The sequence below is a fragment of the Pseudorasbora parva genome, chromosome 20 (assembly GCF_024679245.1).
Source record: "Pseudorasbora parva isolate DD20220531a chromosome 20, ASM2467924v1, whole genome shotgun sequence".
Lineage (NCBI taxonomy): Eukaryota > Metazoa > Chordata > Actinopteri > Cypriniformes > Gobionidae > Pseudorasbora > Pseudorasbora parva.
This window is the reverse complement of record NC_090191.1, coordinates 25436310-25450715: the sequence shown is the minus strand read 5'-3', so window position 1 is coordinate 25450715 and position 14406 is coordinate 25436310. Positions and strand designations below refer to the sequence as shown.

Genomic DNA, 14406 nt, shown 5'->3' with positions numbered 1-14406 from the left:
GCATTCGGTCTTAAAGTGAAAACAAATACTTCTGTACTTTTACTTGAGTAAAAGTCTGTTTTTACAACTTTCACTTGTAACGGAGTAATATTTGACCAGTAGTAGTTTTACTTTTACTCAAGTAATAGAGTTATGTACTTTGTCCACCTCTGCTTAAATGTTTTAGAAAATAATGAAGGGGTTATTGTGTGAATATCAATTTGATTCCCGTAATTAAACCTGCACTTGCGTCAAAATGAAAAAGTGCAGCTCTCGAAAGCCTCTATTCTATTCAGTAGCATTGGCCTAATGGGTTTATTGTGCAACTGAGAGAGTGTATACTGTATGCAAGTTGATAACAGGCAAGCACTCACGTTAATGACGCTCATTGGGTGAATCTAGTTCTCACAGCTTAAAGTGCCCTTGACCTTTTGTTGGGCTGAGAGTTCTCTCTTGCTCAGGAGACATGCTTTGATCAAGGCCTTCTCTGCATTCGCACTCCGTTTCTCTATGCATTCTTCATTCATCTTGGCCTTTCTCTATTTGGAGACATACTTTCAGGGTTGCTTTATTTTTCAGCTGATTCGTTTTGTGGTTGTACATTCAAGTAAGGTTCTGTCCAAGGCCGGAGGATGTTGTAGTGTTCAGGGGCTTGAGTTGAGGAGATGAGTGGTATTTCGGTGTTAATGGTACTCTGGAAGGGAGCACTGAGCATTAAATTGTATGTTATATTTTCTAACCAGATGCCTACAATGACGATGTTAAGATCAAACAGAAGCTTCTTTCTTGTTGCATTTTCTTTGGACTTGTGTAAAAGCAGTACATTTTGCAAATCAATTAGGACTACTGAAGGTAGAAGGTAAATACTTTTTTTTTATTTAAATGCATTTTGTTTACTATTCTCTTTGTTATGCCTAGAGCTTTTTGAAATGTGACATTATGCTATATAATTGTGCTATGTGAATAAACGCTTCGAATGTTCACTTACATTCACTTACAGGTCACTAACAGTGTAGGTTAACTACTAGGGGTTTAACGGTACACTTATTTGTACTGAACCGTTTCCGAAGAGCTTTCGGTTTGGTGCATGTGAGTACCGAACGGTTCCAAATGCAATCTTTAACAGTTAACAGTCGGCTTGTTTTAAGCATATTTAGTCCATTTTGTCACAACGCTCTGTGACACTCTGTGGTAAGAAAAAACAGCTTGTAAACAATGTCCCATAGCATTACATTTACCTCAGGAGTCATTCAGTGTCCACAGCTGTTAGTTCACTAGAGAGATGAACTATTTCACTACATACATGCACTAAATTAGCCTATGTATATTAATTATATTCTACTTAACCTGTTAATGATGTCTTGTTTATTTAATGTATGTTTAAATAAATGTTTAAATCAGATAATAAAATGTTTAAATCAGCCACGTTGTATAAATTATTAGCCTATATTTCAACAACGAATTGGAGAAAAAAATATATAATTAGCTTTAGAAGTTAATGGAAAAAACGGCCTTATGTGAAGCTTATGTGTTGATTATTATATCTAAAAACAAACAACTGAATTGAGGACTGAATTAACCTTTAAAATTCCTTTTCTTCGCGATTCCATCTTTCAAACTTTAGTTAGTGTGAAATGTTGCTGTTAGAGCATAAATAATACCTGTAAAATTATAACGCTCAAAGTTCAATGCCAAGCGAGATATTTTATTTAACAGAAGTTCCCTTTCCAAGCCTACAGTGAACGGCCGGTTTGGACTACACCCCTGCACTTCCTTGCTTGAATGACGTCACTAGAACCGTTTGTTAACTAACACTCCGCCCACAAGTACACGCAAAATAGGGGGCTTGGTCTTGTTGCTCTCATGTGGAGAAGAGCGAGCATTCATCGCTTGCATCTCCCCGTTATGGTAAGAGGCGGGACCTTTCCGGGCAAAGTGCTTTAAGCTGCTGTCCAATCACAACACGGGAAGCGCTGGCCCAATCAGAACTCGTTACGTGTTTCTGAAGGAGGGACTTCATAGAACAAGGAAATCATCTGGCCGTTTTTAGGACAGAGAAAACAGCGCTGTACAGATAAGTCAATTGTGTGAAAAATACTGTTTTTTTACATGTGAAACATGAACTCATGTTATATTGCACACTGTAACCATAAGCTTTGAAAACACGCGAAGAACGGGACCTTTAATATTACAGTAATGTGTAAGTAAGGGCTCCCTATATTTACAGAAAGAAACTTTTAGTTATCATCTTCTTCTTTTTCTTTTGGCTGTTCCCTTCAGGGGTCACCACAGCAAATCATCTGCCTCCATCTAGTCCTATCCTCTGCATCCTCCTCTCTCAGACCGACTACCTTCATGTCCTCCTTCACTACATCCATAAACCTCCTCTTTGGTCTTCCTCTTGACCTCCTGCCTGGCAGCTCTAACCTCAGCATCCTTATGATATATTCACTCTCCCTCCTCTGAACATGTCCAAACCATCTCAACCTGGCCTCTCTAACTGTGTCTCCAGAACATCTCACATGTGCTGTCCCTCTGATGTACTCATTCCTGATCCTATCCAAGTTATAAATGAATTAATTAAAGGACAGACAAAAACATTTTCAGTAAAGCACTGTTGAATAAAAATAAATAAAAAGCAATTTTGTAGAACTGCTGTACCGAAATCGTACCGAACCATGACTTCAAGGGATAGTTCACCTTGAAATTTAATTTTGATATGTTTTAGCTTACCTCATGGGCATCCGAGATGTAGGAGAATTTGTTTCCCCAGTAGTTTCAATTTTGATCATTTTAGGACAAACCGTTCTTGTCTGTGCCTCACATAATGCAGGTCTATGGTCACCACCTCACAGAGCATACACAGAGAAGTCCAAATTAAACAATCCCCCATCGTAAGTACACACTGATGGCCTAAGACACGAAATGAGCGGTTTGTGTGAGAAAACGAACAGTATTTATATCGTTTTTACCTCTTGTACACCACTACGTCCGACTGGTCCGAGGGCGCGCGTGCGTGTTTCCTGTTGTGACATTTTGCGCGTTCTGGCTTTAGTCTGCGCAAGCGCGGAGAGCGCCGGAAGTGGATCTCTCGCGCGTGTACGTCTCTCATTGTTTACACAAAACAGAGATTATAGGTGAAACGGCTAATAGAAATGGTACTAATTTGCGGTTATCCTGGATATTTACACCGACGTTATTTCTATTTGTAAAGCTGGCATTACATGAATGAGCAATAAAATGTAGTTTTGATGTAAGTTAGTAAAACTATTTTTTCGGGGGGCGTTACTTTCATTTCTATAACTACTACTTTTTTATATCGTCACCATATATTTGGTAAGAATGGTTTTACATGAGAGAGATATCTAGTCCTTGCTTTGTAAAATCATCAGGGGGAAAAAGATAAGATGCCCATGTGGTAAGCTAAAACATATCAAAATTTAATTTCAAAGTGAACTATTCATTTCAAAACCGAGGTACGTACCGAACAGTCATATTTGTGTACCGTTACACCCCTATTAACTACTTTAACTAAATCCTTTTAATTTTGCTAATTTGTCTACTGGAAATGTTCCATCTTTGACAGAATTTCTTGAGCAATAAAGTAGTAAAGAGAACGAGATGATCGCGTTCACTCACAATCTGTGACAACAACAAAAAATATGAAGGAATACAGATGCTTTTAAATGTCATTATCGTTAAATTTGAAAATTAAAATGTTTTTTTGACGTACCACAGATTTTAGCTGTTCTGCTTTGCCTGAGTTATTTGCTGCTTTATACTGCATTCCAGACAGGCTTTTGAGCCCTGTAAATTACGACTTCAAACCACAACTCACGACTTTATAGCGTTCCAGGTAAAGTCACGCTAAACTTCCTGAGCGTAAGGAATTGTGGTAGCTAGATGTAAACAAAGCATGGCAAAAAAAAAAACGGACAGAGGCATAAGGCAAGAGAAGCTGTTATACCTTTTATTTTACGTTATTTGTATATTTGGAAATGTATTTGGTATTAATTTATTCTTGCACTCAATGGACTGAAAACTAGCTAACGCTAAAAGCTGCTGATAATGCATAACATTTGCTGATAAAAAATGTTAGAGCAATACCTTATTTTAATAAACAATTTGGTTTTAAATGTATGACTTCAATAAACTGCATCCGTAGGGGCTGCCATTGTTGTTTCGCAGGCTTTTTTTTTTTTTGACGTCAGAATTCGTAACTGGGAGTACATCAATCTAGTAGGAGTTCACGGGTAGGAAGTCACGGGTTTAACGGTAGAAGTTTGGAAAAACATGGGTTATGGGTTGCCTGGAACTTGGCATTAGTTCCCTTGGTTTCTGATTACGTTCACCTGTTGTTCATTGAGTAACCTCATTACTCCTTGTGTATTTGAGACGTTTGTTTCCTCACTTCATTGTTCCATGTTGTTTCAGTTTGCGTGGTTGTCTATATACTGTATTGTCTGAAGATGTCGCTGATGATTTCTGAGTAAAGACTATTCTTTTGGTTATCCCTATTTGTTTTGCGCTTACTACCACCACCACCCGTTAGAGATATTAAGGCTTATAATATACACTGCCCACTTTTAAGATTGCTTTTGCATCCCTGAATGTATACATTTCTTGGATTATGAAGAAACTTTTCCAGAAAATTTGATTTGTCGAAATGAAACATTGGCTAAAGCCTTTTGTTCATGTTTGCAACGAGCGTGCAGACTCAATAATGCTCTGTTGTTTGAAATAGGCAGTGTTTGTATTCCCTTGCACGTTCTTGGTTTAGTTTCTTTCCCACTTTCTTTTTTTTACTTTCAAATATGAGGAGAGGCAGTGAGTTGGCACTCAATTGTGGTTAGCAGGTGTAAGTGAGCTTGTTGTTCCTGGTTCACCTCATTAATGTGGCAGCTGAGCGCTCCATTCTTAATTTATTTTTTTTCTGTGCTAAAGCAGACCCTCCTCTGCCACCAGCACATCTGAGATTATTGTATTAAGTACTCTTCTCTAGACCATTTTTTTTTTCAAATCTGTCCGCCTTGCAAAGTCCTGGCACTTTGGAAATGAGCTGATACCTTAATAGCTCTCCATGATCTTGTTTAAAATTACATTTACGAACAAGCAATTTAAAAAAAAAAAGTATAGTGATGGCATCAGAATACCTTATTAAAGGATATTTATGGCTGATGATTACAATATACAGGTGGCTGATGTAATGTGGATGCATAATACAATTTAAGAAGAGCAAATGAGATGTAAATAAAAAATTGAACTGAGGCCCTGTCCACATGAACATTTAATTTTTTTAAATGGAGGAAAACCTCTGTTTATTTCAGTTTAAATTTAATCTCTTGGTCTTTCACTTGTACTAGAAATTTCTCAGAATCAATAATACAAAAATGCATCATATTGTTATGGAAACATATCTATAATTGATTGATTCATTGATCAATCCACCAATCCATCCACTCAAACACCCACCCACTCACCCAACCCATCCATCCATCCATCCATCCATCCATCCATCCATCCATCCATCCATCCATCCATCCATCCATGGTTTTGCTTTACAAAATAGATACAAAAAGATCTGGCCCCGTTTAAAAATTCCATTTTGCTTTCAGAATATTATAGCCATGTCTGGTAAATATTGTATATACAGGCATTGCTATGGTAACAGATGCACCATGGGAATTAAGCCATTATGCCTAAAACAAGAAGAGATGCTTAGTCAGTTAGCCACCCAAGAACCATCTAACCTGAGATCAAAGATTAAGATGGTGGACGTCGTCTTATTGTTTAAGTTTTGTTCAAAGGTCATTCATTCTGGTTATTTTGAGCCATTGTCCCCAAGAGGGCAGTATTATGCTCTATGTAAACTGCAACGTGATCAGCCTTCACTGATAATACAACAGCATCCATCCTGATTCTTACCAGCAATTGATATGTGTGCTTTGATAATGTTTCTCTACTGTTTTACTCCTTGAGCAATCCATCATTTTCAATGCCAGATCTCTGCGATTGCTGTGAGAGGGGTGTGTGCGCTTGCCGTGCACACTCAAGCGACACGGGGAGCGCACATGCATGTAGTATTCTGTGAGCTGGAGAGATATGGCAGATCAACCCAATGTGGCATGAGATAATAACGGCTTTGGCGAAACACAGAGGTGAAAATGTGGAAAAATCCCACACTCCCCCCACCTTGGATCAATAAGCTTACATTTATGTGGCAAGCATACGCACAGGTCGCTGTCATTCTCACCTCTCCTCTAGCGCCAGTTGGCTGACTCTCAATTTTCTCTGTCAAGGAGCTGAATATAAACCATCTACCTGCAGTGCACTGTGAGATCCAATACACATCTGTTTAAATAAAAAACGACAGCGAGAGACACGTCCCCCTCTAAAGGTTTGCTGTTTGGAGCAGACGGCTTAACAAGGGTAATCATTAAGCTTTGGGTCTGTTTACGCTGGGTTTGATTTCCTGCCCGACTAGCTGTGTAAGCACACACACTTCCTGTTCCATCAATATTATCCAACACACAACATCATACACATTTAGGGAGATGTTTGGAGATGGCTATCTCAAAAGGATCCTGCATTAGCATTGTGTATTGTTTAGCACTTTGAGATTTTGTTTAATATAAAGTGCATTACAAATCAAATGTATTATTATTATTATTATTATTGTTGTTGTTATTATTATTATTATTATTATTATGTTGAAAGATGGATTCACATACTGTTTCCAGATCCTTTATCCAGTAAAACATTAAAAACCATTTAAACTACTCAGTCTAGATTATCAGTGTTTCCTTAAAGATCCGACGGCCAGATTTACTTAGCAGGGTAAATTAGTATGAGACGCATAAAAGCGCAGATGGGAGTTGAAAATTGTGTGTGTGATATACTTACATTGCACAAAATTATAAAACACAGACACAGCCGGATCATTTACAATATGACCAACTCAATCTACCAAGAGCAGAGCAAATTAGCATTATCTGCTCCCAATTGTGTAATTTCTGAACAGGTTTCCCCAAACACTGACAGATTATTTATGTTTATGGATGGATGGATGGATGGATGGATGGATGGATGGATGGATGGATGGATGTTTGGATGGATGGATGTTTGGATGGATGGATGTTTGGATGGATTTTTGGATGGATAAGATGGATGGATAGGATGGATGGATAGGATGGATGGATGGATGGATGGATGGATGGATGGATGGATGGATGGATGGATGGATGGATGGATGGATTGATGGATGGATGGATAGACGGACAGGCAGACAGACAGACAGACAGACAGACAGACAGACGGACAGACAATTCTATTTGAGTTCAACAAAGAAAAAACTAAGGGTTGCCGAACAGGTTACATGATAATACGGTAAGGGTGCATGAACAGCAAATCCTGACCGGTATCTGTGTGCTTTCAGAAACTGAGTGGATGTCATTTAATGGCCAACAGCTTATTCTATTGCTGAGAGGCTTTTGCTAATGTAAACTGTCAGACAGAACATACTGCTGCCCGAAGCAGACGTACAAAGGAAAAATGAACCGTCACAGCATGAGAGCAGTATTAGACAGAGTGTGAAAAAGAGAAGGGAGGTGAATGAGGTCAAGAGGAAGAGAGAAACAAAGGGAGAGGAAAAGGAAGGTATTGATATGGCATGAAGGGAGCGATCCCAGTATTCCATGCATCGGGCCTGAGTGCTCTGAAGTGTGTAGCGTGAGTGAAGCAGAACTGCGTTCAGCCTGCAGTAAGTCCACTCTTCCTTTTCCTAGTTTGCGGACTGAGCCAGCGAGGACTGTTGCTCACAGAAGGGCATGACCTTGACGACAATTCAAACCAGTCTCTTCCAACCTCTCCATTTTGTAATGCCATCAAGCACAATGCCCCAAAACAGCACCTAAATCAACACCACAAATGTACAAATCAGCTGATTTAGAAAATTATTTTGTTTAAAAACTCATTGTTATCATGAATGTTGTTCTAAATTGGTTTTACAGTGGCTTTATGAGCCCCTTTAGGCCACCGCTCCGCCCCCCACTCCCCTCCCAGGCCGAGCATCTGGACCAGGGGAGGGGCCAGGCAGCTGCTCCGGGCTCACTGTTCATTTGCATACAGTTTCTTTGGGAATGCCCTTGACTGACTCCTCAAGGGGACGTGAGCTGCATCTACACTACAGAGAGAGAGAGAGAGAGAGAGAGAGAGAGAGAGAGAGAGAGAGAGAGAGAGAGAGAGAGAGAGAGAGAGAGAGAGGAGTTGCAGCCCTAGGAGGTGTTCACACAGGATGTGTTCTTCTGTTCTAAACAGCTAGACCAAGTCCATGGATTGCAATTATGGACATATCATATACGTAAATATGATTATCCTGCTGCCAGATTCAGATTCAGTAGTTTTTAAACTTAGATTTATATAGATCATCTACACTGCGTCGAACAGCAAGTTTTATAACTCACTGTTTTTGTTTTTCTGGTCTGTTTTTTATGTTCCTTAAGGTGCTAAGATGTTCATCTAGTGCATGTTTACATAGACTATCAATTAAAAATATATATATATTCAAGAATATGCCTTCTAATGCACTAAAAGAAGAAAAAAACTTTTGTTTTACTTAAATTGACTTGTGGAAGTTGTGATTTTTTTACATGCAATTATAAACGATATTAATTATATTAATTATAACTATATATATATATTTATATATATATATATATATATATATATATATATATATATATATATATATATATATATATGTGGTATGCTGCATTATTGACCTCATTACATCGCATGTGAGTGAGTTCTAGTTGTCATCTTGTGGTTGTCAGTGTTGCAGACCTGAGATGCATGTCCCACTGGTTGAGAAATGCAGTGTATACTGCACAGTATATAGTTAATAACAAGCTGATATGCCTTTCCAAATATAACCTTAGTCACGTCAAACGCTCATTCCTGTTTGTGGAAGACAAAAGCAGAGGAAGAGAATGTTTGTTGAGTAAAGAAACATAATGTATGTACAAGAGAGAGCTTGTGTCACAGCGAATGAGTGAGTGCTCTGAGAGAGAGAGAGAGAGAGAGAGAGAGAGAGAGAGAGAGAGAGAGAGAGAGAGAGGAGAGAGAGAGAGAGAGAGAGAGAGAGAGAGAGAGAGAGATAGAGAGAGAGAGAGAGAGAGAGAGAGAGAGAGAGACAGAGAGAGACAGAGAGAGAGAGAGTGCGCGCATGTGTGATGAGAGAGAATGACAGCGTGTGTGAAAGAAAGAGATAGGAAAAGGGAGGGTGTTGGGGTTAGGTGGGCGGGAAGACGAGTAGGAAGGCTGCGAGAGAGAGAGAGAGAGAGAGAGAGAAAGAGAGAGACTCAGTGCTGCGTGTCAGAGCCGTGTGTAAGAGAGGGAGGGAGAGAGAGAGAGAGCGCGTGTGCACAGGGCATCCGTATTTCTGCAGGACAAACGGAGGTGTTTTCACTCAATTCTATTTCAACCTCTACCCCCTGCTCTTCCTGCCATCCAGCTCTGAACAAAAACCCAGGAGTGACTACAGACCGCCAGGTAGGGACACTTGACTGTACTGAGAGCAGTGTTTCCCTCTGTGTTCGGTGTGTGTGTGTGCGTGCGCGCGTGCGTGTTAGTTACCTACAGTAACACCTCTGTAGCCAAGTGTACTGAACTGTTTCAGGAGATTCTAAGTCAAAAGAGATGCTGCTTTGGGTTTGAAAGTCTGGGAATGGATTAGATAATTGATGAGAGAACTACTCTCCATGTCTATGTGCATGCATATGTGTTGTGGTTATATGCTCAGCCACCTGAAAGCCTTTGTATTTCATTACCGAGTGAAAACACTCCATAATAGCACTCACTGGAGCGTTCCCACCTCCAGTGTCTCGTGGCGGCTGATTCCAGGAGGAATAACTTCAGTAGCTTCCTGCTGTCTACTAATTCTGACACCGGTGACGAGGAGGTCATCTCTAAACTGATCTCTCCCTGCCTGGCCGTTTTCGTTGAGACTGTCAGTTTGATGGCAGCAAGAGGGTCTTCCCAGACACGACTGGTGTTTACAAAGCACCTTTGAGAGGACGGATTTCTTTCTCTAAAAGAGTAGATATGTGCAGGCAGAGACAGAGGGATTGTCTGTCATTACAGTGGCAAAATCGTGTTTAAGGGCTTTGTGATTGTATCCTACACACCCCTTCCCCTTCCCCCACATGCCCACACGTAGCTCTCATCTCACATCCCATTTTTCCCAGTAGAGTTTGCAGCTCCTGATGTATGGAGTGATCAAACCTCAAGGCACTATCACCTTCCGTACAATCATCCCCCCACCGCCTTTCACACGCTCAGTGATGTCAAACCACACCTAATTGACAGATCTCTTCCGGTTTCACCATTTTCAGCCCCTCTGTTCAAGTTAAAGCCCCGTTCCTCCATTAGCTCTTGATCTAAGAAAGGAACAAAGGGGCTGCTGGATTGCGGTTAACACGCACAGTTGTTCCCTCATTTCGAAACATGAAAGAGGGGAAGAATGGCTTATTGCGGAGCTTCAAACAACTTCTCTCCATTTGGTTCCATTCTCCTGCCTGGCATAATCCTCAGAAGCCACTGCATGCCATCCACCTCTTTTTTTTTTTGAATAGGTTTTTCTTAATCAAAGCCAACTGCACTCTAGTTCCTTTTCATTTCCCCCAGAAGGCTGTTTTAGATCAGATTATTTCACATTCCTTGCTTTTGAGTGTTAATTTGTACTTTTAAGGTGGTGGAGAAAATGTTACAGGCATTCATTTCTGTATGGCTGTGGGCACCACAGTGCGATTTAACTTTAACTGCCACCCCTCTTGTTTGGTTTAGTACCATGGAGACTGGTTTGAATTGAGTCCATTGTCAATAAGTGCAGAAATAAACTGTGTGTGTGTGTGTGCGCGTGCATGTGTGTGTGTGCGCGTGTGTGTGTGTGCCCAGCTGTGGCGCCAGATCTCACACAGCATCAATAGTTAATGAGTGAAGCTGGCAAGAGCTCTATTGATATGTCTGTTTTTGTTTTCCTAACGGCTGTGTAATTTATATGAGCTTCATATTTGACAGAAGGTGGGATAAAACATGCTGTAAAACCACTATAAACATGGAGGGGACAGTATTCGGATTAGGGGTCGACCTGTACGTGTCGGTCCCTCGTAAAATATGCTGTTACAAAGTCACGCGGAGAGAAAGCCCACATGCTTTTGTGTGGAGGAAAGACCAAAGTGAAACTAAATGAGGCGTAAATGAAACGTGAGAGGTTGCTTGCTAGTGTACATATGCATTGTGGTGACAAGTGTGAGTCTGACAGTTTCCCCCCATTTCTTTGGACGGTATTTGAGCTTCCAGGGCTGTCAAGACTTCACTTGCCGCTAGCGGGATGTTTTTTTTTTTTTTTCTCCCACTCCTCACGACCTCACGAGCTGCGCCTTGTGATTGGTCGTCTCTCACACACCACGGGAAGAAATGACAGAGTGGAATTAAGGTCACGTGATCGGCGATGTGGGATTCTGCACTCACAATCTTCTCCTTTTAATCTCCCTCATAGACTCTCTCTCTCTCTCTTTCTCGATCTCTCACTTGCTACGGATTTGGATTATCAAACGGATTTATCCTGCTGTCAGAAATTAGCTGTATGATTGTCTGCTTAGTGTACACGTTTACCAAGCAGCTGGTTCAAGCCATAAATCCTAATAAAAATAAATAAATAGAGAGAGAAAAAAAAATACAAATCTGCAGATGGCCATATTGGAGCAGAGCACTGTGTGTAGTTTTAACCATGTGTACACTGTTCAGCTATGGAAGCTAAGAAATGTATTATAGTTACAGATAATATATAATTATAGTTATATAATTATTCTTTTTTTTTTCTACCATCTTAATGCTCCATTCAGCCAAAAATCTAAAAGGTGTTCACACGGCGTGCTATTGGAATTGTTATTACAAAATGTGAAACCAACCAAAAAGGATGCTAGTTAGAGGTCTAGAAGTTTTTTTTTTAAATCATGTCATTGAAAACGGAGATTTTTTGTGTTGTTTTACTTGTCTTAACGCAGTGCTTACGGCAGAAGAAAGTGACCACAGACGTCAGTCTGATGCTTGTGTAAATCAACAGTTTAAAAAAATGCATCAGACGAATTGCAAGAAACACCCTCCTATGTGCTGAGGAGACTGTTGACAGCTCTGAGCAAATGAGCTTTATATTCACCCACAGAGAGTGCTCTTTTCCATACTTTTCAACACAACACACAGCTTTCAGCACCTCTTGCTTTTGGACAGCGCCACCTGGCTCAACATTTTCAGCACCGGACAGCAACACATCCGGGCTTTATGTGAGAAGGCTGCTTTTAGAATCGCTATTTTAAGGACAGCAATAATGTACGTGGCCGTTCTGTCACTTTACAAGTTCCTTTGCGTTTACCTTTTGCTCTTTACATACCAGGGTCAGAAATTGGGTGCAAATGTGACACTCTCCCATTGTGATATTTTCCTTTGTAATTAGTGGTACTTTCTCAGGCTTCATTGTTTGTTTTTGTATTGATCAAACATTATATACACTGGAAAAAAAAGATTTTTACTGCTTGTTCAAATTGCTTGGTTAAAATGAGCTAAAGCGAAACACAACTGCTATACATTTTGTCCTAACTTAATTTGATTGTGTTCAATCCACTTAAATATAAGTCAAATTGAAGTTTACTTAATCTGTCTGTGTTGAGATTACATAAATGATTTGTGTTGCATTAACTGAAACTGGACGGGGCTTGTTAGTTCCCAGCATGCATGTCAGTTTGCATATGGCCAAATCAAGAGAGAGTGAATGGTGTTAGTTTACATATTTTTGAGCAAGATGGGGAAGGGGGAGGTTTGATTGTGTTTAATAGAGTTTAATATTCAATTATGTTGGAATTATTATATGATTTAAATTACAGTGGGTTACCATTGTGAAGAAGAGTGAAGCATTTGCTTAGGATGTTGACTAAAGTTATGTATAGTATTATATATATATATATTTTTTACTTTTAAATATATGACATTTAAATGGATGAATGAATATATGAAATGAAATGCCTGAATCATGTAAGGAAGCCATATAAAATTCACTTGATGCTACTTGATTGGGTCACTTAAAAATGTATTCATTCCATGATGTTGAAGTTACATGAACAAATTATGTTTGTTTAACTTCCTTGAGTCAAGTTGGACTGATGTATTAAATCATGTATATCCAACTCCAGTGTAGAATATAAATAGCATTTTTTTTATTTTATAAAAAAATAAATATATATGTTCAATTTTATAGAAAATAGATATATCCTCAGTCTAATTATTCAGATAGAAATGTCATTAATAAATTGAACAAAGATTAAGTTTTTTCAACATCAATGGATGGTACAAGTTAAGATACAAGTCTTAAATGCACTGAAATGTTGAAAATTCCCCTTCAAATTCTCATTAGTATGGTATTGTAAAGCATTGGTCCTTCAAGCGTTACATAACGCAGTGACGGCGGATGTTGACTCATGCAGTCATTCTATAGACTCAGCTGCTTGCACTGGAGCATGCTGTAAATCACTGTGGTGCCCATGCAGTGCATATGTATTCAGCATGTTAGCTATATCCTGTTGGTCATGCATATTTTTGGGACATGCTAAATAATGAAATGCTCTTGTGTAAGTTAAAATTGTTGCTCAGAGCGCTAAAGCTCTTTCTTTTGAGCCAGCATGCTGTATGTCATGGTCAGAATCGATGTAATTAATCTACTGAATATGATGTATTACTCACCAATCTCCTGACAATTCACCCTATTGATTTTAATACCTAATTTTCCTTGGTACATTGTGAATACGTGCTAGACATGAATAACGCAGATCAGTGATTCAGATTTATTGTGCCGTTAAAAGTTTCCACCGGTTCAGAAATGACTTGTGCAGAAATGTAAAGCATGTTGGGCTGCAATCATTTTATTGTTGTGGAGCTTGACTCACATTTGACTTAATTGTTCAATTTGATCTATTCGATATATATAAAAAGCGTTAATGTGACACACATAAGCTGACCTTGAACCTCGTTCTTGGGTGAAGCGCTGCTAAAAGCAGCAGTGCTGAACTGAACCATTAAATATAACATGCGAAGACGCACGTCCCCAGTCTCCCACACGTGCAGCCAACACATGCCGTTGCACGCAAACCGAACGCCGCTTCTCAGTCTGCGAGTCAACCCACCCTGCTGATGTCTCATGATGATAATCACAGGTCAAAAGCTGTTTGCTTGTAGACAGATAGCAGGGCAATAATCTGGTCGCTCTCTAAAACCAACCCTTGTAAGCCTGTCACCTAATTGAGACAGCATGGTGTTGTGGACCGTGGTCATTTGCATGTGTACATTAGCATAATTGAATAGGCATGAGTTAAGTGTGTT

The 14406-nt window shown here is 39.6% G+C and overlaps 1 protein-coding gene across 4 annotated transcripts in view; it reads left to right on the top strand.

Moving 5' to 3' along the window:
• The window catches only part of syt1a (synaptotagmin Ia), a 247678-nt gene that overhangs the window by 147208 nt on the left and 86064 nt on the right, over positions 1 to 14406 (top strand). Inside the window, exon 1 of one of the 4 annotated variants that reach the window (XM_067428381.1) lies at positions 9356 to 9528. The exons of the other annotated variants lie outside the window; for them this stretch is intronic. The gene's annotated coding sequence lies outside the window, so the exon portion shown is untranslated. Of the gene's footprint in view, positions 1 to 9355; positions 9529 to 14406 lie in introns of those variants that run through there. 4 annotated transcript variants of the gene reach the window in all.